General features: G+C 37.3%; 1 long non-coding RNA gene across 1 annotated transcript in view; it reads right to left on the bottom strand.

Moving 5' to 3' along the window:
- LOC115619854 overlaps positions 1-24,447 on the bottom strand; it is a 31,106-nt gene that overhangs the window by 4,643 nt on the left and 2,016 nt on the right. Inside the window, exons 2-3 of the long non-coding RNA XR_003995137.1 lie at positions 17,689-18,360; positions 981-1,085 (exon numbers count right to left, since the gene is read on the bottom strand). This is a non-coding gene — a long non-coding RNA (uncharacterized LOC115619854). The remainder of the gene's footprint in view (positions 1-980; positions 1,086-17,688; positions 18,361-24,447) is intronic.

Below are 24,447 nucleotides of genomic sequence, written 5' to 3'. Positions count from 1 at the left end.
TTATTTTTATACTATCCAAATATTGTTGCTGCCCACGAATTACACAATAAATCTAGAGTTCATCAACATGCATGTAAGCTAAATACATAATATCTGTTAGATGGTTTTAGCTGACCAGGTTAGTGTTTTAATGAGTGAATTGGAACATCAAACATCTCTGTATTCCATAATAAATTCCTGAAGATGAAGATGATGATGAAACTTTGTTGTTTCTGATAATGAAGTATAATAGGCATAAAAAGTTGGGCTCCTATTACCTGGAAAACTAGCATAGCCTTTTGTATAGAAAAAGGTCAGAAGTCTTGTATCTGAAGTGCTAAGTAATACCTAACTACACTAACAGTCTATTTTTAATTTCATATCACAATGGACTTTGAGATATATGTATAAACATGTGTGTGTGTGTGTAACTGTTTAACGTATTTTGTATCATTCTGGTTGAATAGTTCTCAAATACCATCAAGTGCAACCAGAGGTCCTCTCCTCTCACCTATATGAAAATTAGCTAAGTGCTTAAATATTTTTTATAGATTTTTTTTTTAGGCTTAGGGATATCTGAAGAATACTGGCTAAACAGCTGTCTAGGTATGATATTTTTTCCACTGTGGTATGGCACCTCAGTGCTTGAAAGCCTGATTTGTAATTTCAATTTTCTGTTAATTTGTTAAAACAGTTGTCTAAAAGATTGTTTTAGGGAACCACAAATAAACTACTCAGTACAGAAGATTATTTTTTCCGTCTTAATCCTGGTACAGCTTTACTAACCCTCAAAAAAGTTTTCATGTGGGTTTTTTTTAATGTCCGTTTCATTAAGCCACTTGGAGAGGGAAGAGTAAGTATGCTCTTTCCAGTGGGAACTTCCCATATTTTAGTAGTTTAAGATCTTGGTGTCACACACATCCTCAGTCAGACACCACACCTCCACACTCTTCCAGTTCTCAGAAAAGCTATGCACTTCCATAGCAATTCTGTTTCCATACCTTCCTTGTATCAGTTGCCACTAATGTCTCCGCAGGTTGTATTCTTAGCTCCACGCGTTTGAGATGCACAGATGTAGTACTTCAGCTACTTTCTTTCCACCTATACTGAAAACACAAAGGGATCTGAATTTAACATGGAAGTCTTAGTTCATCCTGGTCCTTGAAAAAAACAAGACATCCTCAACAGATCATGTCAGCAAAACATACCAATGGTAGTTCTAAATATAGACCTATATCACAGATGTGAGATCATACTTGTGTGATGGGACCTGGACTTTTTATCTACCAAGGGAGTTGGGAGGAATCCTGTATAATACACAGCTCTGTGGCACACTGAGGTAACATCTATTTTGTGGGTGACCATTAGCTGTCCAGCTGGTGTGGATGTCTGCTGTGTTATGCTTTTTCCTCCAACCCAATTGAACCAGTTATCTGCTTTAGACAACTGCTTTTGTCCCTAGGACTAACTATGTTTGTCACTGGGACTAGCTCTTTTCCAGACCTAATGCCTCTGCAGACTCCTCCATAATACCAAGTTTCTCCATCCAAACCAGTCCTAAAGGCAAGAAGCCTTTAGCTGCTAGAGGCCCTGGCCAGGTAACTACCATCCAGAATTGTTCCCCAGAGGATTTAAATTAGATATGCCAGCTTACTGTGAACAATGCAGGAAGATTTCACAGCCCAAACTCCACAGCAAAAATGCTGATAAAACACAACCAATTACACTTCGGGCAGGTGAGCTGTGAAGTCAATGCGTCCGGCCACATTCCTATGGATTAGCTGCATCAGAGCGCATCATTGTAAGAAGAACTAGAAGAACTTCTTTGCCATTATAGAGAGAGGTGGAATCACTCTACAGAAATGTAAGAACCAGTATCAGGCTCATCTTAAATGCAAAAGTAAACATTGCTTCTGCAAAAACTACAGTTATTGCTGATAATTTAAAAAATAAATATAGAACTATATTTTTTAATATGCATGAAGAAAATTGTTTTGCATATTACTTCAATAATAACCTGAAATAACTGGCAACTAACATCTAATGTGATGTGTCTCTACTCTTTTCAATCATTTTGTGAAATGACTGGTTTCACAATCTGACTAGAGCATAAATTTAGATCTCTGTGACATACAGCTTTTCCCTATGTTCACTACATATTTTTTATTTTTAATACAAAAATGATAGGGTATTTGTTCTTCATATATGAGGATAGCTATACAATTTTGAAACATATGTTGACATCAGTTATTCATAGCTGTCGTGTCTACACTATTTTCAGTAAATTTATCATCATTGCTGGAAGAAGGTGAAAAAGGTCCTTTTATTTTTTTCTACAGAGATAAGGAGATTAAGAGGGAATCCGTGAAGTTCCTCTGGGGTTTTATCATTAAGTGTAAACAATGCTGGCATCTCCTGGCTAAGCCATAAGTCTAAGTATGGATACTGTAAATTGCATTAAATATCTCTTTCTAGTGATAGCAAAACATTATCCAGTCATATAAGCTACTACTTGAAATCACTGGAATAATGTGGTAGCCACATACTCTGCCTTTTTTTCAGGATTTTTGTGCTGCAAATTTTTAGGGTTTTATATAATGTTCATAGATCATATCCAAGATTTTGTCTCTTAGAGTGAACTGCCCAGAATGGTTCATTACAAAGTTATTTAAAAGGTTGTTGTGGGGGGCTAGGTCTGGCAAAATTGTTGGTTTAACACCACTTCATTTAGAATATGGATTATCTAACTTCTCTTTCAAAAAGAAATCAGGAAGTCCATAGCTTAAGCATTCAACCTTGTGTCACCCCTACTTTTTTCCAGCTCTGCCAGTGGTGTGGCCAAAATGTCACAGTATCAATGCTTTGAGGAGAAAAGTCTGAGCTGTGTCTGCCATTTACATTTAGATGGTATTTATAAAAGCACATCTTTGATGTCCCCTCTTTGGCATAACTTGTAACTTACCAACTTCACCATAGCAAGCAGATAAATTCTTTCTGTAAAACGCTTTGCGGAAGTAATATTTTACCAAAGCACCTCTCTGCTGGCAGAAAGGTTTCTGAGACAGACAGGCCATGGCTAGAGCAGCAAAGCTTTCAGGAGAAACCCGTAGGACAGATGAGATCAAACGCGTAGCGCAGGAAAACTGTGGCATGCTTTCTGGTCTCAGTGCCCTCCTGTAGCAGAATCTGACTCACAAATCTAAAAAATAAGGCTGTTCTCTTCCACCTGGGAGAAGCCCAAGGCAATAGCTGTAACATGTCCTACCTTTGGTTGTGTTGAATTCTCTTTGAGGCCAAGGATTCTACTAGGTACAGGAAGGGCTAACCTGCTCCCATCAATTTGATTAAAGAGCTTCAAACCCACATGGAAAAAAGTTTTTGTATCTATGACCTCTACATAACATCTGAACTAAGCCTTTTACTGCTGTTATTTGTAGACAGGACCCTAGTCACAGGGTTGCTTTGATGTTTTTGGTAGGTTACAAAAAACATATGAGGGAAGAGGCCATGACAGCTTCAAATCATGAGATTTGCTTTGCAAACAACAAACATGACAGCTTCAAATCATGAGATTTGCTTTGCAAACAACAAACTACAAAGATCATTTTTAACAAAGCATACAATAGTGTTTCCAAAGTTAAAATCAGACTGCTATTCATATAGCCAGGTGGATTTCAGTGACTTCTCAAGTGGAACTTCTCTAACTTGTTTAGGGAGAATGTAATTTCATAAATGTCTGCTTATTAATATTTTAAATTATTCATTTATTTTGACAAACAGGGAGGTATTCAAAATCATGGTTGCTACTGTCCGTAGTTTTCTTTGATAGAGGATTTTGAATGACCATAATGTAATAACATATTTTTTCAGTTTGAATGGGGATGCATAACTCATGATTAATATTCTAATCGCAATAGTTGGAGGGCTATTGCTCACATAGAAAGTTGTTTCATCTTTTCCTCCATGACTTGCATACTTTTAAGCTTGTATGTTCAATAGTCATAGAATCATAGAATCATAGAATTGTAAGAGTTGGAAAGGACCTTAAGATCATCTAGTTCCAACCCCCCTGCCATGGGCAGGGACACCTTGCACTAAACCACGTGGTCCAAGGCTCTGTCCAACCTGGCCTTGAACACCGCCAGGGATGGAGCATCCACAACCTCCCTGGGCAACCCATTCCAGTGCTCCACCACCCTCACTGTAAAGAACTTCCTCCTTATATCTAATCTAAACTTCCCCTGTTTAAGTTTGAATCCATTACCCCTTGTCCTACCACTACAGCCCCTAAGGAAGAGTCCCTCCCCAGCATCCTTATAGACCCCCTTCAGATACTGGAAGGCTGTTATGAGGTCTCCATGCAGCCTTCTCTTCTCCAGGCTGAAGAGCCCCAACTCTCAGCCTGTCTTCATACGGGAGGTGCTCCAGCCCTCTTATCCTCCTCGTGGCCCTCCTCGGGACTCGCTCCAACAGCTCCATGTCCTTTTTATGTTGAAGCAATACACAGAAAACAAAATGTAAAATATTGTGTACTCTGTACATATGTTCATGACAAAATAATTTAGAACAGCCCAGAAAACATAGATTCATAAAGAAAGCAATTTCTAAAGATGATCAATGACCCACATTTTTCAGTGTCTTCAAACTATTCTAATTTAGGGCAATGAACTGAAGGTGCTTTACAGAGTGCTGAAGTTTTTTGAGGCACAAACTTCAGAGAGGATCAAGGCTCTTGGATATGCCTTTCAGGAGACACAGAAAATGGAGATACTAAAATCCATATTTTGATGTCTTTTGAACAATAGAGGAGAGGAACTCTAAGGCTATACGAATGAACTACTTAGAAGATCAAAGAAGTGCTATGTACAGACACACTGAAATTGTTAAAAGGAGTGTTTGTATTAAGCTAGATATGATGTGCTCTTGGCCATGGAAAAAGACTACAGGACCCAGTAGCATAATGAGGCTGACATCAGCTCTAGTGTGGGCATAGAAGATATCTTCTGTCTGACTGTTTGTTGTCTGTCTGTGTTTGCCCTGACCAGAGCATGGATATACTCTTCCTGGTGTAGTTTCATGACTTTTCATGCACAATAAATGAGGTCAAATAAGATACATATGTACTTTTGGGGTGGGAAAATTACTAAGGCTTTTCATCCATAAGCATGCAGTACTGCTTTATGTTACTCCCTAAGCATGTGATAAGCTCTATGATGAATTTAAGAATAACATTAATATTTGAAGTCTCTCCACCGCAGAATTACCCAAATATGATAATTTCTTTACAGCCAAGAATAAGCATAGACAGGTATTTTTCTGACTTATGAGTTTAATTTAAAAAAATTCAGTTCATCAAAACCAAACCTCTAAGGAATAGTGGGGAGAAGAAAGGAAGAATACAGCACATTGAATACGAAATATTTCTCAGCCTCCTAGCACACTTCATGATCAGAACCAGGACTCTTGACTGGTGGTGACTATATTCACTTGGCAATATGGGAGACAAGCTTGATGGTTGTACCTGAGAGGTTCAAAGCGGGGCTAGGTCTTAGTCTCATCAGCCGGAGTCATTCCATTTTGCAGAAATAAATAATTATAGAATTAAGGTTTATCACTTGGTTCTTGTGATTGTGTTTATGTCAAGTCTTCTTACTGCTACAACACAATTAATTATTTCAACAAAGGAGCAGAGCGCTGGCAAGTAAGAACTGGCAGTATGAGATCAAAACCTGCATCTTCTCTTCCCTATGTGAATGTTTGAGCTCACTGAGCTGTCTGCTATCCTGATCGCAGTTCCTTTTTCTCCTCTCTTTCTTCCTCTTTATTTTTTCTGGGAGAGAGAAACAAGAAAACTTTGGAAAGCCTGCCTTTTATGCTGATGTGGAATGAAAATTTGAAGAAAAGTTTATAAACCTGTGTCAGACAGGAAAATAATTTACTGTCTCATCTACATTTTCAAAGTCATATAAGAATACCCTAGAGATATTTTACATGTAGGCTACTTTATTTACAGTGAGAGATTCCATATGTCTTTGTAGGTAACAGTTTAGCAGGCATTAGCTAAAATGTATGTTCCTGAATTTCCTTTCATGTAAATCAGTGTGGCAGAAAATTGAGGTAACTAAGGCTTCATGGAGATGAAGATCATGTCTGGTGTTTTTCTAACAGAAACAAATGAAGAACATATCCAATTTAAAGAAAACCTTTAATCTGAAAATGCAGAAAGAGTGATTTTCATACTTGCTTAAACTCTTGCCTGAATTATGATTCTTATGTATCTACCATGTTCTGCTTTCTCCTTTTATAGGCACCTTTTCCTTGCATGACCTTTTTATTTTTTCCTTACTAGCTTAGTTGACAGTCCTGGTTGATTCTCTGGTGGGCAAGTGACTAAAAATAAACTCTCATTTATGTGAATAGACAGTTTGGTGTTTTTCATTCATTTCAGGACAGCATTACTTTGTGAAAGGAGAAGTCAAGGGCTAGGTATAGCCTAAGACAAAGTCAATCACAGCAGCCTGCAAATTCCTAGAGATACCACAGAGGTACCAAACTTTGAAGCCTCCTTCTCACAAGTGCAAGAGGAAAGAAACGCAGGTAAAAGAAGCCTGTAAAAAGATTAAGTTGTATGAATACTCTTGCTAAATTTTATATATTTAGGGGTTTCTTTTTAACTTTGTGCAGCAAATTTACAAGGCAAGGAGTTTCTGCTTATGAGGTTGATGGTGTACGCTACAGTGGTTTGACCAAATACCATCGCGTCATCATGTAACATTATAGCGTAATGCCTACTTTGTTTTCACTGGTCATTACCTAACATAAAGATCATGGAATACAGTACCAAAAGGTCTTTTTTAAAAGTATGTGGAAATGTACAGAAGTTTTAGAAACCTAATCCTGGAGGTCCTCCTAGTCAAGATATTTTTTTTATGTGTTTATCAGAAACTTTGGAATACTATTGATTTTGAGATTTTTTTTTTTTGCGTATTCAATCAGGATTTTGGATTAAAAAAAAATTAATTTTATACAGAAGCTTCAACAGGTGTTTGTTTCAAACTATCCGTATGTGCTACTTTACTCTTTTGACATTTTAGTGCATAGTGTATTGGTGTTACAAATATAACATGTAGATTTTTTTTCCACTGGGTTTATGATAGTTATTTTGTAGCATTTGTTAGAATTTGAGAGACAAGAGAGAGAGGATGGATTAGATAAAATATTAAAATTTTCCTTTTTTGCTTTAAAATATGATTTTTTTTCCATTTAAATAAGGTCCATAATTCAACTGTTTCATGTAAAAGAAACAAGTATTGAGTTTCTGATGTCTTTAAGCTAAAAACCCAGAAGCAACACAACAGGATGAGCTGGTAAATGCAGCAAAGGAAGAGTTAAAAAGAATGAAAATATTTTTTAAACTCCTGTACATAGTAGCTAGCCCTGAAGAAACCCCAGAAGTCTGTCTAAATCTAACTGACATCAGTGTGTTTTCCAGCAAGACTAAGTTTGTGACTTTGAAAAGGGTTTCTTCACACTGCTTTTATATGACACTAATTATGCTGTGCACTGGAGATGACTGTGAAACATATTTTATTGGTTTAAAATATTACATTAAATGGTTGTCTTCCATACAATTTTCAAATAGGAATCAATCAAGGCTTGTGTGGTGATGTGCAAATTTTCAGTCAATTTGAACTGATTTGGCTCTTCAGAAGGTTAAGTTAGTTTAATGGTTGAAAGCACATTGCTGTGCAGCAAGCTGCAAAAGTCAAAGGGTTAGAGGATTAGGATTTCATTTCCTTTTAGCCATTGCCATGTCTGTTTTCTGTCCAAACTACTTCTTGTTCCCATTTAACCCATGCTTTTAAAGACAAAAGGGGTTGAGAACTTGTGGGCCTCAGGCTTCATTTTAACAAGCCGTCTCTAGCACTTCGGTGCGTAATTTGTCATAAATGTCATAGGTCAGGGAATGTTAGAAACCTACAGCCAGCAGATGGTCATTATGACAGCAGTTAGGTTTCAGAAGCAAAAGATGCTTTGTGATATTTACTCCAGCGTGTGAATATTACACCTCTGTAGAATATTTTCAAGTTCACTTTTAAAATGAACTCATCGTTTTTATCACTCACTTCTTAACTAGAGCTCACAAAAGCCTCTGAGCCAAATCCTCTTCTCACTTCTCACTAGGTTCAGTGGGGTACCTTCCAGCAGTAAAACATCCCTGTATAACACTCCATTCCATTTCCAAAGAGTAGTAATAACCTGGAATTACTAGCTATAGACAAAGTTTTTAGTGTCCAGTTAAATTAGGAAGAATTTCTTTTTCATCCTCATGCTGCTTTTCTGTCCTGTTATTCTTTTCAAATGATACTGGAAATGGATGTTTCAGATAATCACAAAATGGGCATTTCCTGGCAAGACAGTATTTCCAGCTGAATAGAAGCACAAAATCTCTACTATTTTGTTTCACATGATACCACCAGACCTAATAACCTTATGCAGGATACAGGCTCCTTTATGGCAGCCAATACACAATATTTTAGGTTTTAAAGAGGAGGAGGAATCTGTTAGAAGCAATCTCAGCCCCCATAAGCCTGCAACCGAAAACTGCAGGAAAAAAAAAAAAAATGTAATTTTATATGCACAGTTCACTACACTTAGATCTGCATGGGAATTGTTTTACAGAAAAAGAAAGAGCTGTCTGTTCCTTCAGGAGATCTAGCTGAGCAGTTGGCTGATCTCTCATAAGCCTTATGACAAATATTGATCTTGGAGAGAGAGTAAGGTGGTCTTTTTTTACAAATCAGTTCTATGAAATCATTGTGTTCATAAGGGCTGTAGATACAGATAAATGCAGGAGTATAGATGTAAACTTGCGCTTAACAAGCTGACAGGCAGGTAAATGGGTTTAATACTGATCAAAAGTGAAGGAGGTGGGTGAGCAAAAGGTAAAAGACAAGCCTCTTGTTCCAAGATAACTAGTTAAGTCAAAAATCTCTGCTGTATTTAGTAGGAAGAAGCTACCATCTGCAGATATGCTTGAAGCATCATTCAACGGGTAATCATTCAGAGTGAGAGAATTAATTTTCTTACTAGTCACTGAAAATGTTTTACTATGTCTCATCCAAACCGCCTAGTCAAACCTTGCAAAAGTCACCCACAGACACATTTTACACATGTGAGGAAACGACTACAGCAGGAGATGGGATTTGAAGACACAGACTGGTTTCCAGGGAAATAAGGTTATGTCGTCCATCTGCCTGCCTGTTAGCTCCCCCTTAGTAATTTTTGACCAGTTGGTCAGTTTCAACAGGTTTCAGAGAAATTTCACACATTCACAAAGATTAAAAAATAACTCGGTTCCTGCAGATTTCCTGAAAACTAGCAACTGCATACAGAAGACAGACCCAGTTTATACCTATAGTACAAGATTATCAGTTAACAGTGCTATTGGACTGTGGCTGCCCTGTTAATACGTATGTCCAGGACCACTGCTCTCACTGCTCGAAACTCACTGTGATGTTCTTGTGGCGAAGCTGATAAGTAGGTGAGAATTATCTCCTAAAGTCATCATCTCACTCCAGGAATAGGGGTGTGTATGGTTAATTCTTGTGGTATAAGAACTAATCAAACTTCTTAAGAAACCAAGCTCAATTAGCTCCGCTGCTAATAGGGTAATCTGTCTTCTCTTTACAAAGGTAAGGGTTTTGGAATAACTTCCTGCAGTGGAAAAGGCTGCTTCTTCCTCTGAGCTCAAAACATCACATCCCCAAATATATGTTCTTTATGTGTGGTTCATGCTTGTTCATTGTGATGAGGGTTTTCTCAGCATTTAGTTTGTGAGGGGTAGAATCTGTGGTTCTTGGCACCCCCAATGTTTCCAGACTTTGTACAGACTTTGTATATAGAGCTACCAGCTACCAGCTCATGAACTTTGTAGTTAGTTTTATCTTCTTGTTTCACCTTCCAAACCAAAAAGTCTTAATATGTAGGGTACTCATACTACCTGAACGCCATGAGAGACTTGTGAGGCCACCATTTCTCCAGGGCCACCATAAATGAAACATGCAATTTTTAATTCTCAAAGGCTCCAGATTCAAGAGAAGCAAACCTGAAGGATATTACTTTTCACAGCCTGAATTCTATGTTATGCTTTTGCAAGGTAGTAGTCTCCAGAGTCCTAATGACCCCAATAGCTGTCTCTGAGTGAGTGGACTACAATTTGTATCAATCATTATGACAGATTTGATCAGCAACTAACTTTAGTCAAATACTTTATAATTAAAGCCTGTCCCAATGATTGATAAGTATTGGATCCAGCTACCTCTCAAATAATTTAGCTGTTGTTGGTCTCTGGATTTTGCAGGTCCTGATAGTAACAGGAAAGAAACTTTGGCAGATAAGAAAAAGACATCACAGGTGGTACAAACCTTCACGTGGAGGGTAATTATTTTACTGTCGTTTGAGGAAATATTGGCATTCATACAGCAGGGGATAAGAAACAACTCAAGCATCTTAAATAATGTACTATGCCTTTGTAAATGGACCATTATCAACATGGTCTCTAATTTCAGGCATAGCAGAGGCTACAACCTTCACACAGTAAATCCTTCTGTCTATAGTTTTACATAACTTCTAGAAGGACATCCAGATTGTCATAATATGAGTAGACTTTATGGAACAAATTTTGGTTTTTGTTTGTATTGCCTTTCCATTTAGAACTGACTTTCGCTTGATATTAACTTCCAAAAGATAACTAAAAAAATCACGTGAGCTTTTACACAAATGTGTTATATAGGCCTTGTCAATGTCTCATAACTGGTTAAGTATGTATGTAATAATACCTTCTTGCAGTACACGTACAAGGCAAATCCACAGCTCCACACTGAGTGATTTTGCTTGCAACTACAGATCTGTGTTCTGATCTCACAGGGTAGTTATCACAACTTTTCTTGAGATGTAGCTGCTGTATAGAGAAGAGAGAGGGGATTTGTTAGCTTATTCAAATCCCAATAAAGCGACTTGGGATCTTTCTGTTTCCTACAAGAAGAATTAGACAAGATCCTCAAAAAGGGTGCAAATAAAAGAGAAGACCCTTTAAAAAGGTACAGACAAAAAGAAATGTCCAAAAGTGAAGCTTTTCATGAACTGAAAACTTCCTTGCATCCTTTTAACCAATCTCCTGTTTTCTTAAGGACTGATTTTGAGCTATGAGATTTACCCCAGAGTTATGAAGGCATTATGGTAAAAAAGAGCATGTGTTAACAAAAAATCCTATTAATGCTTTCACCACAGCAGTACGAAAGCCAGGAAACAAAACTATGCCTTGACACCTGAGCAAACAGAAGAGTATTGTGACAGGGGAGCCAGACTTGGTAAACAGTTTCAAAACATAAAGCGAGGTTTTTCCAGGAGATTTTTTAGAGTGCGTTTTGCTTTACCTGTTATACTGTAAGTTTTCATTGGCTTAATTGTATTGATATACATGTAATAGCTTAAAATATAATGAAATTTAATAAAAATTCAAGTGGCAGCTTCAGGTTATGCAATCAAGGAGACTCTGTAGGTATGCACTGTACGAAAATCTCTGCGTAGATCATATAGGTATATAGATTAGATCAAAAATGATGCAATGAAAGTTATTCCTGATATTATTTCCAAGCTTCATTTAATATCATTTAGTGTTAGGATGGTTAGATATTATGCACCAGGTTCCACTGTACTTCTTTGCACTAATGGCTTCAGACACAGCCAAGTATTTAGTCAGCAGTAACCATGTGCACTCTAAGCCTCACTTTTCGGATTTGTATTTTCCCTGTTTCTGTTCTGTGCGCATCAGGTGACACCAAATTTACGATTAAAACCAATTTTGTGGGAAATCTAAACGAAAAAGGAAAATACTTCTAACCGTCCAAGTAGAAACTGTGGTTCTAAATCACTGCTGGATTGTAAATACTGCAAATAACTGCTGTAGAGCTATTTTTCCTCAGTCATTTCTGGGTGGCAGAGCATCCACAGAACAGCTTCAGAAGTGTTCTGCAGCCTAACAAGCAATTAGTACAGTCCATTAAAAAAAGAAAGAAAAAAAAAAGTAAAAAAAAAAAAGGTAAAAAAAGGGGGGGGGAGAGAGACTGAAAAGGAAAAAAGAAAAAACTAGGCCTTGAAAGTGGAGGTGGCCACTAATTATTAAAATGGAGTCATAAATAGCTATAAATATTTAAGCTTTATAGTTCGATTTGTTTGTGGAGGTAGCTATTAGCCTGCTTGTGAGATGGTAAATTCCTGCCTACTACAATGCAGCACAACAGGCAGCTCCAGTGTGCGCCGAGACAAAGAGCCCCAGGCAGCCCCACCCTCGCCCATTCTGCTCTCCGACAACACCCCTTGTTCACAAAGCGCCTTTCAATTATAGTCTTTGTTGGTAATGTTTACTTTTTTCATTCAAATCTCTCCTTCCCTTATTCTCCGTCTTCCAGGCAACCAGCTCGCTGGAGCCAGCACAGGGAGGCAGAGAAAGAGAAAATGAAATCCAGCACATGCCTAACGTGGTATAAGACACACCAAAAAACCCCACCGAAAAACCGTCCCGGCCCCAGCCCTCCAAGGAGTCGGTGCAAAGAAATCCGAATAGTAATTTTTCTTCCTTTTGCAGCGTTTGTAATTTTCCTTTTCTTATTATCCACAGCTGCCTCTCATCTCTTATAAAGGACTCGGGCTGGTTATGTGGATGCTCGTTGACAAGGGAGCTGCTTTAATTTGCTCAGTGAATATCTTGCAACTTGTACCTCTCTTTTTTCCCCAGGCGGTAAAAAGATTATTTATTGAGGAATGGCACTCTTCCGTCTTAGGCAAAGATGCCACGATTAAGAATCCATTGTGTGATACTGTCCAGACCTTTCCCTTGGTGTTTTCTGCGTTTTGCCCGTTTGATTTTTTCCCCTAGCTTGTGCGGATTTTTGCTTCTGGGCATGGAGAGTTTTGTTGTTTGGGGTTTTTCTTTTTGTTGTTTTAAAAAAGCAGTTATTTGCTTTCATTGCTGAAATACACTACAAGTTGCTTTTTGGAATATATGACGAAATGTGGCAATCCTGCCTATACATGACAAAACATAGCAAAAGGATAATGCTGCAAAACATTTTCACATAAAGACGCTAAAGTACAGGTTTTGCAACTTTGTAAGGCAGAATCCAAACCAAATGAAAACCAGCAGTTAAAAATGTTTCTCTTTTTTCTTCCCCCCCCCCCCCCCGTATCATTGCATCAGATTAAGTAAACCCAAAATATGAATACTTTGATCAAAAGGTGGCAGCTGTCACTCCAGGATCTGTAACCTGTGTTTCTGGAAACAGATGCTTCCTGTGTTCTCTCTCTTCCACCAACAGATTCGTGTCATGATGCATGTCAACAAATTTGACATTATAGACCGATTTCTACAATGTCCCAAGAGCATGCATGCATGTGCACATATATGTGCGTATTTATACACACATATTTTAAATGTGTATTTAAAAGTATATTCATCACTGGAGAACATTTTCCTGTGTTATCCTCAAATTCCAGTTCACAAGTGTTGACACGTAAATACTCACATTTAGTTGAGAAATGTTTATCCGTTACCTGTAAAGTTTCTGCATTTTTTTTAAGAGGGAAAATAAACTATAGACTAAATAGTCCTGATTTCAAAGGTGTCTTCTCCAGACACGGGACAGCAGTTGGCACAGCTCTACAGTTTAGTAACACCCAAATTCATGCTCTGAAGATGTCATTTTTTTCAAGAAGCTCAGTCTGCTCAATATAACGTAAATCAGTGATGAGGACATTCTCTTTTTTTTCTCAAAAGTAATGAAATGAAAAGGGTCATTATATTGATTTCTATATATCCAGCATATATTTACATTTCCAATAGGCTTTAGCATAATCTTGCTACCTCAGACAATGTTTAACTAAGATATTAGTGTTTTTTCTAGCCCTTTTTACAGCAATAATGAAAACAGATGTACTCTTTCTTTTCTTCTGCCTTGAAATTTATGTCACCTGCTATTAACAAAAATAATCATCATCTGGGTCAGCCACGCAGCCATGCAAGCCCGCGTGCTCTCAATGAGGAACATCTGTATTCAAGCTCTTTCAGGCCTTAAAAGCGGTCGTAAATCCACTTCTCGGTAAACGAGAAAGGTTTCTCAAATGACTTAATTGCTGTTGGAAGCTGAACTCCCCTTAGCTTGCTGGTTCCTCAGCCTGTGACCTTCAGCACTGTCCATCCGCTGGAAGCCATGTTTGATTTCCAGGCCGGGGAGGTGCCTCTCGGCAGCAAAATGGTGTCATAGGCGAAGGAATTTCTCTCTGTCATCAAGGGGGCTCCCCCCGTGGCAAGGGGAATGAAAAGTGTGATTTAATGTCCACCAGAAATTGTCAGAGGGGAAAATTAGAATAAAAGTCTTAAAAAGGCTGAAAGCTGCACAGGCACTTCTCGAGTGGGGCTTTGCGGTCTGTGCGGGGAGTGGGGATGTCCCTGAGGAATTCACTGCAGACCCAGCTGAAAAGGAAGGGATTAAAGCCCTTTAAAAGGGGGAAATGCAACAAAAGGACCACTTTACGATGTAGCAGCGTAAAATAAGGGGCTGCATTGTGCGGCTGAGCAGCCTGAGTTGTAGGCCCCGCTCCCCACAGGCAAGCCGCTCGTGCTAAACCCTGTGCCTGCACCGGGATAAGAGCACAGCTCTCATTTAGGGGCAAATAATAGATTATTGGTTTGTTTCTACATCTTTTTGTCTCCCTTTTCTTTTTTCCCACACCTGCCGAAAAGCGGCCTGTAGGGAGATTATACTCTAGTGAAAGTTGCTACTAATTAAAACAAGTAATTAGTGTTCCTCCAGGCTTTGCAGTTTCACTCACTTTTGCCCGCCAGACAACATTAGTTTAAAAGCAATTCAATTTCTAGCAATAACAGACTGTAAAAAAATCATTTAACAAGTATATAAGTGTAAGGTTACAGTTCAGGCTTCGATTTATCTCTTCTGGGCTATTTAGAGAGCCATAGCAAAGTTGGAAAGGGGGCAGTTAAATGGGTTCTGTTCTTCAGGTTTTGTTCTGCTGGGACTCTTTTGAAAAGTCATCTCATTGCATTTGCAAAGATAAAGCAGAGCTTCAGAAGACAGCTTTCCAAGCCACATTAAAAACAGAATAGGTTTTAATGCAGTTTTCCAAGGGAACCCTCACCTAGCGTTTTGTAAACAGACCACTTCACTAAGTCCTAACCACTCCTGGTTCTCCCAGAATGAGGACTTTTTATTGACTCTGGCTCTCCCTGGGTGAATAGGAGTTTAAGTTATCGTTGCTTCATGTTGGTACAAACAAAACTGATTGTACGTGTATGCTGTTGTTCCACAAGAAACTTAAGGAGATTAGTATATGGTTTCAAACGTGATGACGTATCAATTGACAAAAAACATATTGAAACATCACTCCTATCTTCGGTGGGTTTCCAGTGTTTCTGTCATTCCACAACTCCCAGCTGTAGAACATGTGGATCATAATATGTGATGCTGACATGTATTGTAATATACTTCCTCATAAGATATTTTGGCTTAATATAGACACCCGTGGCAGTTCCTTATTTTTGAGCAAGTGTTTACATACATAGATAAGGCATAAACTGCAAATCAAGTACAACAGGAGTATATGCAGGTGATCTCTCTCTATAAAACGAAATCACTGTTTTCTAACGTTTAACCAATGGACACAGATTTTGTTTTCAGTTCAGCTTATCTGTTATTTCTGTTGATAAATGAACCAGAAAAAGGAAAATACGATTTTTGATAAGCTAGAAAAACATTTTACACTGATAAACAGAATAAGATTGCATAGTAGTCACACTGAAATGGCTGTAATTCAACACGAAAGTGTCATTTTAAATGGGATTTTTTTCCAGTCATGTACCAACAGACAAGTCTGTACAGCTGAACGGATTTTCTTGTAATGTTAATTTTAAATACACAAAACATACTCATTTTGATCACAAGCAGAAAAGATGGAAATATCCATCAGTTTCCATTTTTCCCTTCTGCTACAAGTTTAATAATTCAGTCTGACAAGCAGCATCCATCAGGTTCTGTTTATGTAGATCAAGACAAAATACTTCATCATATTGAATAATAACAAATCTAAAGAACAGTTCAGATCTTGCTGAATGTTAGGATTTTCTCTTACACTATAAGCATCTTAATACTTTTTTTTTTTATAATCTGATGATTTCATCTGATGTCTTCTTCTGTAAGAATAGACAGTGAACAAGAACAGTTTATTTTAAATTTGTATACTCATAAGGATAGGAACAAATCTGCATTCCTGAAAAGAAAATTAATAATTATTGTACAGTCCCTCCTCTCACTTCCCTGGGATTTCTTTTAGAAAATTATTTTTTGCATGTCTTTTATTAGTTTTAGTGGATTTATGTATAGACTGAGTATCTCTTTCTGAATGTCCTTTTGGGCCACCCTCAAATAACATTCTGCACAATAAAAACTCCTTTTAAAAACATGTTTACCAGCATCTGTGATATTTATTTCTTATTACATTTGATGTATATATGATGTGCACACATATCTATTTCCATGTGTGTATGTATATATATGTGTCTATATATATATATTTTCCCTTTCAAACACAGAATTTGCAATTATTATTGGTGCCAAACTGCTTGGAGTACAGCAATAACAGAACAGACCATGGGGCACCAGAGGGCAAAATCTGTGTGGACATAGTAAATTCCTTAAGATTAGCACAAAACAATAAGGGGCAGTTTAACAGCTCTAATTTTATGAAGTAAGTCATATTTGCACAAAGCTTCCATTACATTACAAAAGGCAATCTTCAGAAGTAACAGGAATGGCAACTGTATGAATGTTGAGTCCAAGAAAAGGAGAACAGTTTTCTCATGCAATCCAGTTTTCATTTCCAGATGTCTTCTGTAAATGATTTTAATGATTATTTGACTCTAATTTAAACATAAATTGACCTTAAGATTCACTCATAGCTGACATCCATATTTCTTATACAATTTTGTTTATTTTCAAGTAACTGGTTTTTCACTTGGTTGACTTCAGAGTGGGCTCTGTATTTATGACTTTTCTCACTTATGACACTTTCTGGAGTAATTTTCAATGTATTAACAGTATCAAAATGAAGAATCTCGGCAGCATAATATGCAAATCACGTAGTGGAATGACCAAAAGACATTTTGAAGAATATCAAGACAGTCAATTGTCCAAAGAGTTCATTGGAGTCACCTTCTATCAATGAATAGAAAACATTTTTTTTCCCAGCACATTTTTAAAGGTACAACAAATTAAAGTCACTTGCCAACCCCGCCACCCCCACCCACCACCCCCTATTTAGAAGCCACCAGAATTCTTCATCTGTAGAGTTTTTTGTGTAATGACTAGCGTTGAATAAGACTAGCAATTGTGATCATCACAGTTTAGTGAGCACTTCAAGAAAACAATATTGACCTGGTGTGATATTATAGAAGGTAATGTGCCTGCTTGTTCCTTACCACATAAACTTTCTGCTCTGTTAGACTTCCTAATCTGCAAGTGAATGAGCATGGTAGGGAGGTCAACTTTACTTCTCAACTGCATTCCAACATTAGCTGCGGCATCTTATTGGTCTTTCAACAAAACTCTGAGAAAGGAAAAAAAATAATTTACTTACCTCAACAACTGTCAAGCAAATCTTGCTTTGAAAATGCAGTCATTGTTATTCATCTTTCTTCTTACTCTTCTCTTAATTCTGAATACCAGATTGGATGAGGCTTTGAGCAACCTTTTGTAGTGGAAGGTGACTGTACCTGTGGCAAGGGGGTTGGAACTAGGTGATCTTTAAGGTCCTTTCCAATCCAAACCATTCTATGATTCTATGATTCTATAATGCATCTTGTTATTCTTCTCACAGGTCCTTGGTCATAGTCCTGAGATGTTACAGAACTAGGCGTGGGGTCAAGATTTTAACCCTGTTTCATGGAAGAGTCGCTGGACACATGTGCATGCAAAATGCACCATGTTTTGTGGGACAGTAACACAGGTAAATTAGGGCTTGCAGATGATGTCAGCGATAAACTGAGTAGCAGAAGTTGTAGAAGTTTGATTTTAATTTTTTGAAGTTATATTAGACAAAACATCAGTTTTGCCCACCAACGTACAAATTGATGGAGGTGATTAGTAGATGTAATATTGAGTACCAGGAGTTATCATTTCCTTGTCTTTTCCAGGTTTCTGATATGTCTCATCAGTTAAGCTGTCTGTCTTCAGTTTTTTTAAGTGCACAAGTGGAAAAGAATCTCAAAGGAGGTAGTGTTTGCACTGGTGGTATTGTATTGTTCTGAAACTGAATAGAAGAAATAATTCAGGAGCTAAGCATCTCGACAAGATTTTCTACAAAATAGGCATATAATGAGGGCCAAATGCCTGCATGGATTTTGAACATCTGATTTGTTCCTTCTTCAGCCTGATTGTAAAAGACACTGGCAGTAACAGCTCGAAAAGTCATCACAGACACTGTGAGCTTTGAAAACCATGCTCAAAATGTTTCAGTTCTGTGACTCAAAACCAAGATGCCCACTACCAACAACTCCTGCATATATGGACAGAAAATGCATTAGAAAAACTTGCAAAAACAGTAGCCTTAAATGAGAATTAACCTTAGGGTCAGTAAAATCTTGTAGTATGGGTGGGCAACATGATCACCATCTTCTATCTCCAAGACCTTGGAGGATGTGCCAGAATCTCCTAAACTTTCTGCAAGCAAAAAAAGGTTGTCCAGCCTTCAGGATGCCCAGCACCTTGAGAAAAGGTTACAGTGGCTACCATTTGGCAAAAGTTATGTGTCTCCTATGCTTCCCTTTAAAACACATTATAGGGGTTATCCTATCCCCTATATGGTCTAAGCGTTCTGACTGTTGAGTAGAGCCTTGAGAGATTAAATCAGAGCAAAACACCTCTTCTGTTTCATGCCATTTGCTTGTATTAGTGTGTATCTTCCATAAAGTGCAGCCCAGTAATGTTATACCCTCAGTGTTCAGCATCATGCTATGGCTCAGGCTGATTCAAAGCAGACTGATTCTGGGCTGGTTTTACCCAACTGTCTCTGCACATGAGAATCACAGGTAGCTTTGTGTTATTTTATGATACAGGGCGATAAATCATTTTAAACTCTAGGTGCAGAGTATCATCTCAGTTTTTAGAGCAATCCAACCTGACCTTTTAACTGTTAAAATGCTGTTATGACAATTTTCCTGGTCACAAGAATAAAATGGGTGGTGTGTAAATTTTTCAGGAGGTAATTTTTTTAAATGCTGGATTAGCTGTCAAAATCAGAAAAAAAATCTCCGTTTATTTCAGTGTAGCATCTAACTTCAAACATTAAAATTATCTACTACGCAAGGCCATCTAACATGTACCACTGTTACGTGGAATAAAAATGATCAAAAATCTTGAACTATGCAGAAGACGTAGGACGATAGCAGTCAACAGACACTGTTTCCCTGTCCTTCTGCCCTGTGCAATATTTTTGGCACTAATGGCAGATCCAGTCTCCTCCTTGATAAGATGGTAAGTATTTTGGTGATAAGGGGTGAAGTATTTTGAGTGTCGTTATAAAACATTGTTAATTTTGAGGCATCATTAGAATGTCTTCAGTTTGTCTCACACCGTATGAAGCCAAGTCAGTATCTATTTTGGTGGTATCTGAATATTCTAACAGTTTTGTGAGATAAATTAATGAAAAACGTGCACAGACTTAGGTAAATATCAGCTGCACAGACTTAGGTAAACTTTCCTGCATTCACTACTTAACATTTTTAGCAAAAAAGCAGGTATTTTTCAGGATTTTTGTTACAGTCTTGAAAATCTCTACATTTGCCATATTGCTCTTTAGCTATGGGCACATGGCTTCCCTTATTTCATAAACACAGCTGAATGAGAGAGGTTGAATAATACTATTACTTCTCGGGAAAGTGAACCGTTCTGAAAACCTCAGGATGTTAAAAGCATAATAAGAACTACTTTCTTTTGTTGGTAACTTCATTACCATGAAGCTTGAAGAATATGAGGCGCTCTGGACAAGCTGAAAAAAGGTGCACTTTAATCACTTCTACATAATGGGGCATAAAATTTAGAACCACTGTAGTCAATATTTCTGGATTTTTTCTTTTCTCTCAAATTTTTACAAATGTGAGTGTATCTAATTCCAGGAAAAAGACATTGTACTCACACTATTATGTCTGCAACTGTCTACAAGTCCTGTACTTGGCACATGAGAATCATTGAGCAAATGTTGAGAGAGCTTCTTGTATTGTCCAAACTCCAGCTGGCCTGTTCACAGCAAATATAATATGGAGAAGCACTTAGAGTGCCTTAGCTTTCTCCTAATAAAGGCAAGTCTGTCCATTATCAGAAAAAACATCAGATCAACTTAACGGTACTTTAACTCTCAGCCATAATGAATTGTGCTGTATATTTGTCAGGTTCCCCTGAGAAACAGAATCTGTAAGATTTAAGTTCAAAAAGAATCCATGTCAATGATGTGAAGCATTACTTTTGGATACATTCAGTATATTAAGTAAAAATATATTTAAATTTAATGCTAAAGCACAGCTATGTTATTTAATCAACGCAAACTCATGAGTCTTTGTTAGTGGATGTTCCATAATCAACATGAAATAATGGTTAGCAGTGCATTTTTTGAAATACCCCATGAAGTTACTGTCGCCTTGCAGAGAAAGCTGCAATGACTATTGAATGAATGTAGAGGATGCGCTTCTGCTTTCAACTCAGAAGTAGATCATCTTAAGAGAGGTTAAAACCCATCCAAAAAAATTATGTAAGAAAACTTTCACTTCTGTTGACTGCGCTACTGAAAAGGTCTCAGTGGCTGTCAAACCAGTACTTTTAACAGATGATAAATATGCTTTCTACACTTAAAAGAAATGCAGAAAAAAACCTAGAAGGCAATTTCTTCAGTATGTGGTGGCTGGAAACATCTGCTTTAAACTCAACATCTGTATTTTTCTCAGCCTTATCTATTTAATCTGTAAAAGGACAGGTAACTGAAAGTTCAAAACAAAGATAAAAGGAAGGTCCACTAAGTAATTCATATCCATTCATGGAAAAAAATGATTTCTCAAAATTGTCTCTATATTACAGTATATTCTAGTTAGAAACATTTGCATTGGGGCATTTTGCCCTTTAGCATTTTTGGAGTCATTCTTTGTGCATGTGAGAACATAACCAGGTCTAATTTTGGAGATGGAGAGGCTTTCAAGTGGTCTTTACCTGATACTCCTTTCACAAGAAGAAGAGTGCATAGGGAGTTATAGAGAAGTGCTAAATCTTACATTTTCTTTGCCAGTTGAATTCTCTAACTTGAAAATAATAGGCCTTAACTGTATATAGAGCACTAAAAGTAATGTAAATCATTTAGTTTTGGAAAACTGAAAAATTTAACCTTTCTTAATGAACAGTCAGGGCAGAGCCCAAAATAAGTCAGTCACAAACAGAGGTTATACTCTTTTCATACCACTCCCTTCAATTCACCAGACAAACCCAAAGGAGGAGGAGGGCCAGAAGAGGTTTCATCACCCCATTTCCTCTTCATCGTCTTCCTCTTGGTGTCAGACACACTTGCAAGGCAGAAAAAGCTGGTTTTCCTCTTAACGGTGCAAAAAGAGAAGGCAATTACTCAAAAACTGTCCCTTCTACCCTACTCATCAGAGGTACAGCTTGAATCTGATAGCAAATGACTGGAGTCTGGGGAATTCTTTCTCTAGATAACTGCAGTATTATTGTAAGGAATAAAAAATGTAATAGGACCATACAGTTTAATTTTTCCAGCCTGCTCTATGTATTTCAAGGTAGAGGAGGCGGGTCTTTTAAAGGTAGGCCTCATACCAGAATTCGGGTAATAAAGGAGGGACAATTTACAGAAGCTAGTAACATAAACGTCTGTGTACTTGTCCTCTAAAGTATTTGGCAATCTCTCCGTGTTAAATGGATAGTAAATATGTTGTTAAAGAAATCCAAATGGGTGTCTTGTGATTCTTTAGTACTTAACAGGCAATGTCAGGCATGAGAAACTGACTGATTGATTTGCACTAGGAAAAGGCGTTTTGATTTATTCTCTGAAGAATCTTGTATATAAGATTCACCAAAATAGAAAAAAAAAAAAAATACAAAAAAGGAAAAAAGTGAATTTCCAGAGAAAGAACTGTCAAGATTATAGTATTGTTTGCAGCTGAGAATGTTTGTGTTAATGAAAGTTGGATAGTTTTGGTGCTTATGTGTATCAGCTTGATCAGCATTTACTTAGTGACAAAATTAAAGAGGAAGAAAAATATAAAACTATTATTGCTGCTCATTATATCTAAGGATGAAAATACACACCTGGAAGAAGCACTTAGAAACTGTGTAGGAGAGGTTGTATGTATAAATATATGCCCCACCAAAAAGATCTGTTAACCAGTTTGCTTAATAGTCAATGCTACTTTAAGTGCTCTGCCTTTCCTATTGACTCTGTGCTCCAAGTGGTTGATCCTTGATATCCTACATACTAGCTTTCCTTCCATGACCTCTCATGGCAGCAGTTCAGTGCAATGTTTGACTAACAGGAGGGATGTTGAAGAGCCAAATAAGAAAGTTACCCACTCCACAGGCTAAGCCTCAATTATGGAGTGAGGTCTCACAGGAAATAAGAAAGGACACAAAACTGACTGCAGAGTTAGACTTGGAAATTGTCTTTCCAGAAATAATTCTTTCGCATATACATGTAACAAATTTACATGTGCATGAACTCTCTCACCAAATTAAACAAACAGCCTATCAGCAAATCAAACATTTTTCCTTACAATCTCTAAGGAAAGAAGTAAAGAAATTAAGAAATTGCTTTTGTTATGCAGTCTTAAATTTAAAAGAAATGTAGAAGATGGATATACAATAATGAAGCAATATCCTAAAACAGATTTTAAATAGGTAGGAAGAGAGTTCAAAGAACATCAGCATTCTGTCCCATCACGGTCATAAACAAGCCAGAAATAGTCTTGATTTAATTGAAGTTACAATAGGATGTTTTATTTCTGACTTTACAACAATATAATGCTGTTATATAAGCTACACTTGAGAAATCGGTGAAGAAGGAAATATTTTCTGGGTACCAAATGAACTTGTATATGAACTTCAGATATAGCAGATTTAACATTCTTATAGTCATATAAGGGTTACTGGCAGATATCTATGTCATATAATCACTCCAGGTATTAAGGGAAAAAAGAATTTAAAAGAACTGTAGCTTATTCAAATATTTAGCAGTTGAAAGACAGGAGTGTTGTCCTATCACATATTATCTCTTTGGGTAATGATTTGACATGTGAAGTTCAAGGTTTTTCCAACTTGATGTCTATGCTATCAACATTTTTATGTTTGGAAGCTACAGAGGCAACATAGAAAACAGAGTACTAATTCATGTTCAGTGTCTATATTGCTTCAAATGATGATCAAATATCTTCTGCCGGAGATGAGATACTTTGCAAACACAGTAAATTGCCAAGAAGTGTTCTTCTAGTCTCATGTAGGATGTATAATAGTAGCCTTATTATTACCTTTAGTGTTGGGGGTTTTGTAAATTCAGAAGTACGTTAAATCAAAAGCTTAAACATATTTAGGATGTAATTTCCTGTAAAAGTAAATGTGGTTGATTAATAAACCATTATACACATTTTAATGAAAAACTCCTTATAAGTTCTATTGTTACCTTACTTCCTTTTTTTTTTTACTTTTTTAAGCATTTTGATTGTCCAGGAGAATGATAGAGGTAATTCTTTTCTCCTTCTTTATTTTTAACCTTTATCTCATTCACTTTATGTCTACGCTACCAGACAACACCATTTTTTAATATCTATTTTGAATTATGTGCCATGTTTCAGTCCTAGATGTCTGAAACGATCATTGTATCTCTTTATTTTTATTGTTACAGTTGAAGGAGCCAGAATTCAGGGGCAAAATACTTCAGAAAAATCCTGTGTCCCTTACTCTGTATTGACTCCTCCAAATGGGGAAGTTTGTGTGGTGGATAACATAGCTGTGTCTTTATTTCCTCTCTGCCTACTTGTTCATGAAAGGGTTCTCTGCATCCTGCTCCTCTTCACACAGCAAATGATTTCTTGCCAGAGGAACCCTTTAGAAACTGAGTAAGATTTTTAGTTGCAATTTGAGCTCTATTTACTTCCTGCCTTAGGTCGGGTTTCCCATTTGACTAGTCTCCTTGCTCTGTGAATTAGGCCAGTCCTACTGCAATATAGCTGATCATCTGCCTCATTGTGGAGCACCAGCCAACTTGACACCAGGCAGTCTTCTCCTCAGCTTCAACAGCATATTATTTATTCTCCAGGACATTCACTGGAGGATAGCAGGACAGGATGGGTAC

Source organism: Strigops habroptila, chromosome Z, assembly GCF_004027225.2.
Source record: "Strigops habroptila isolate Jane chromosome Z, bStrHab1.2.pri, whole genome shotgun sequence".
NCBI lineage: Eukaryota > Metazoa > Chordata > Aves > Psittaciformes > Psittacidae > Strigops > Strigops habroptila.
This window is presented reverse-complemented; position numbering and strand designations above follow the sequence as displayed.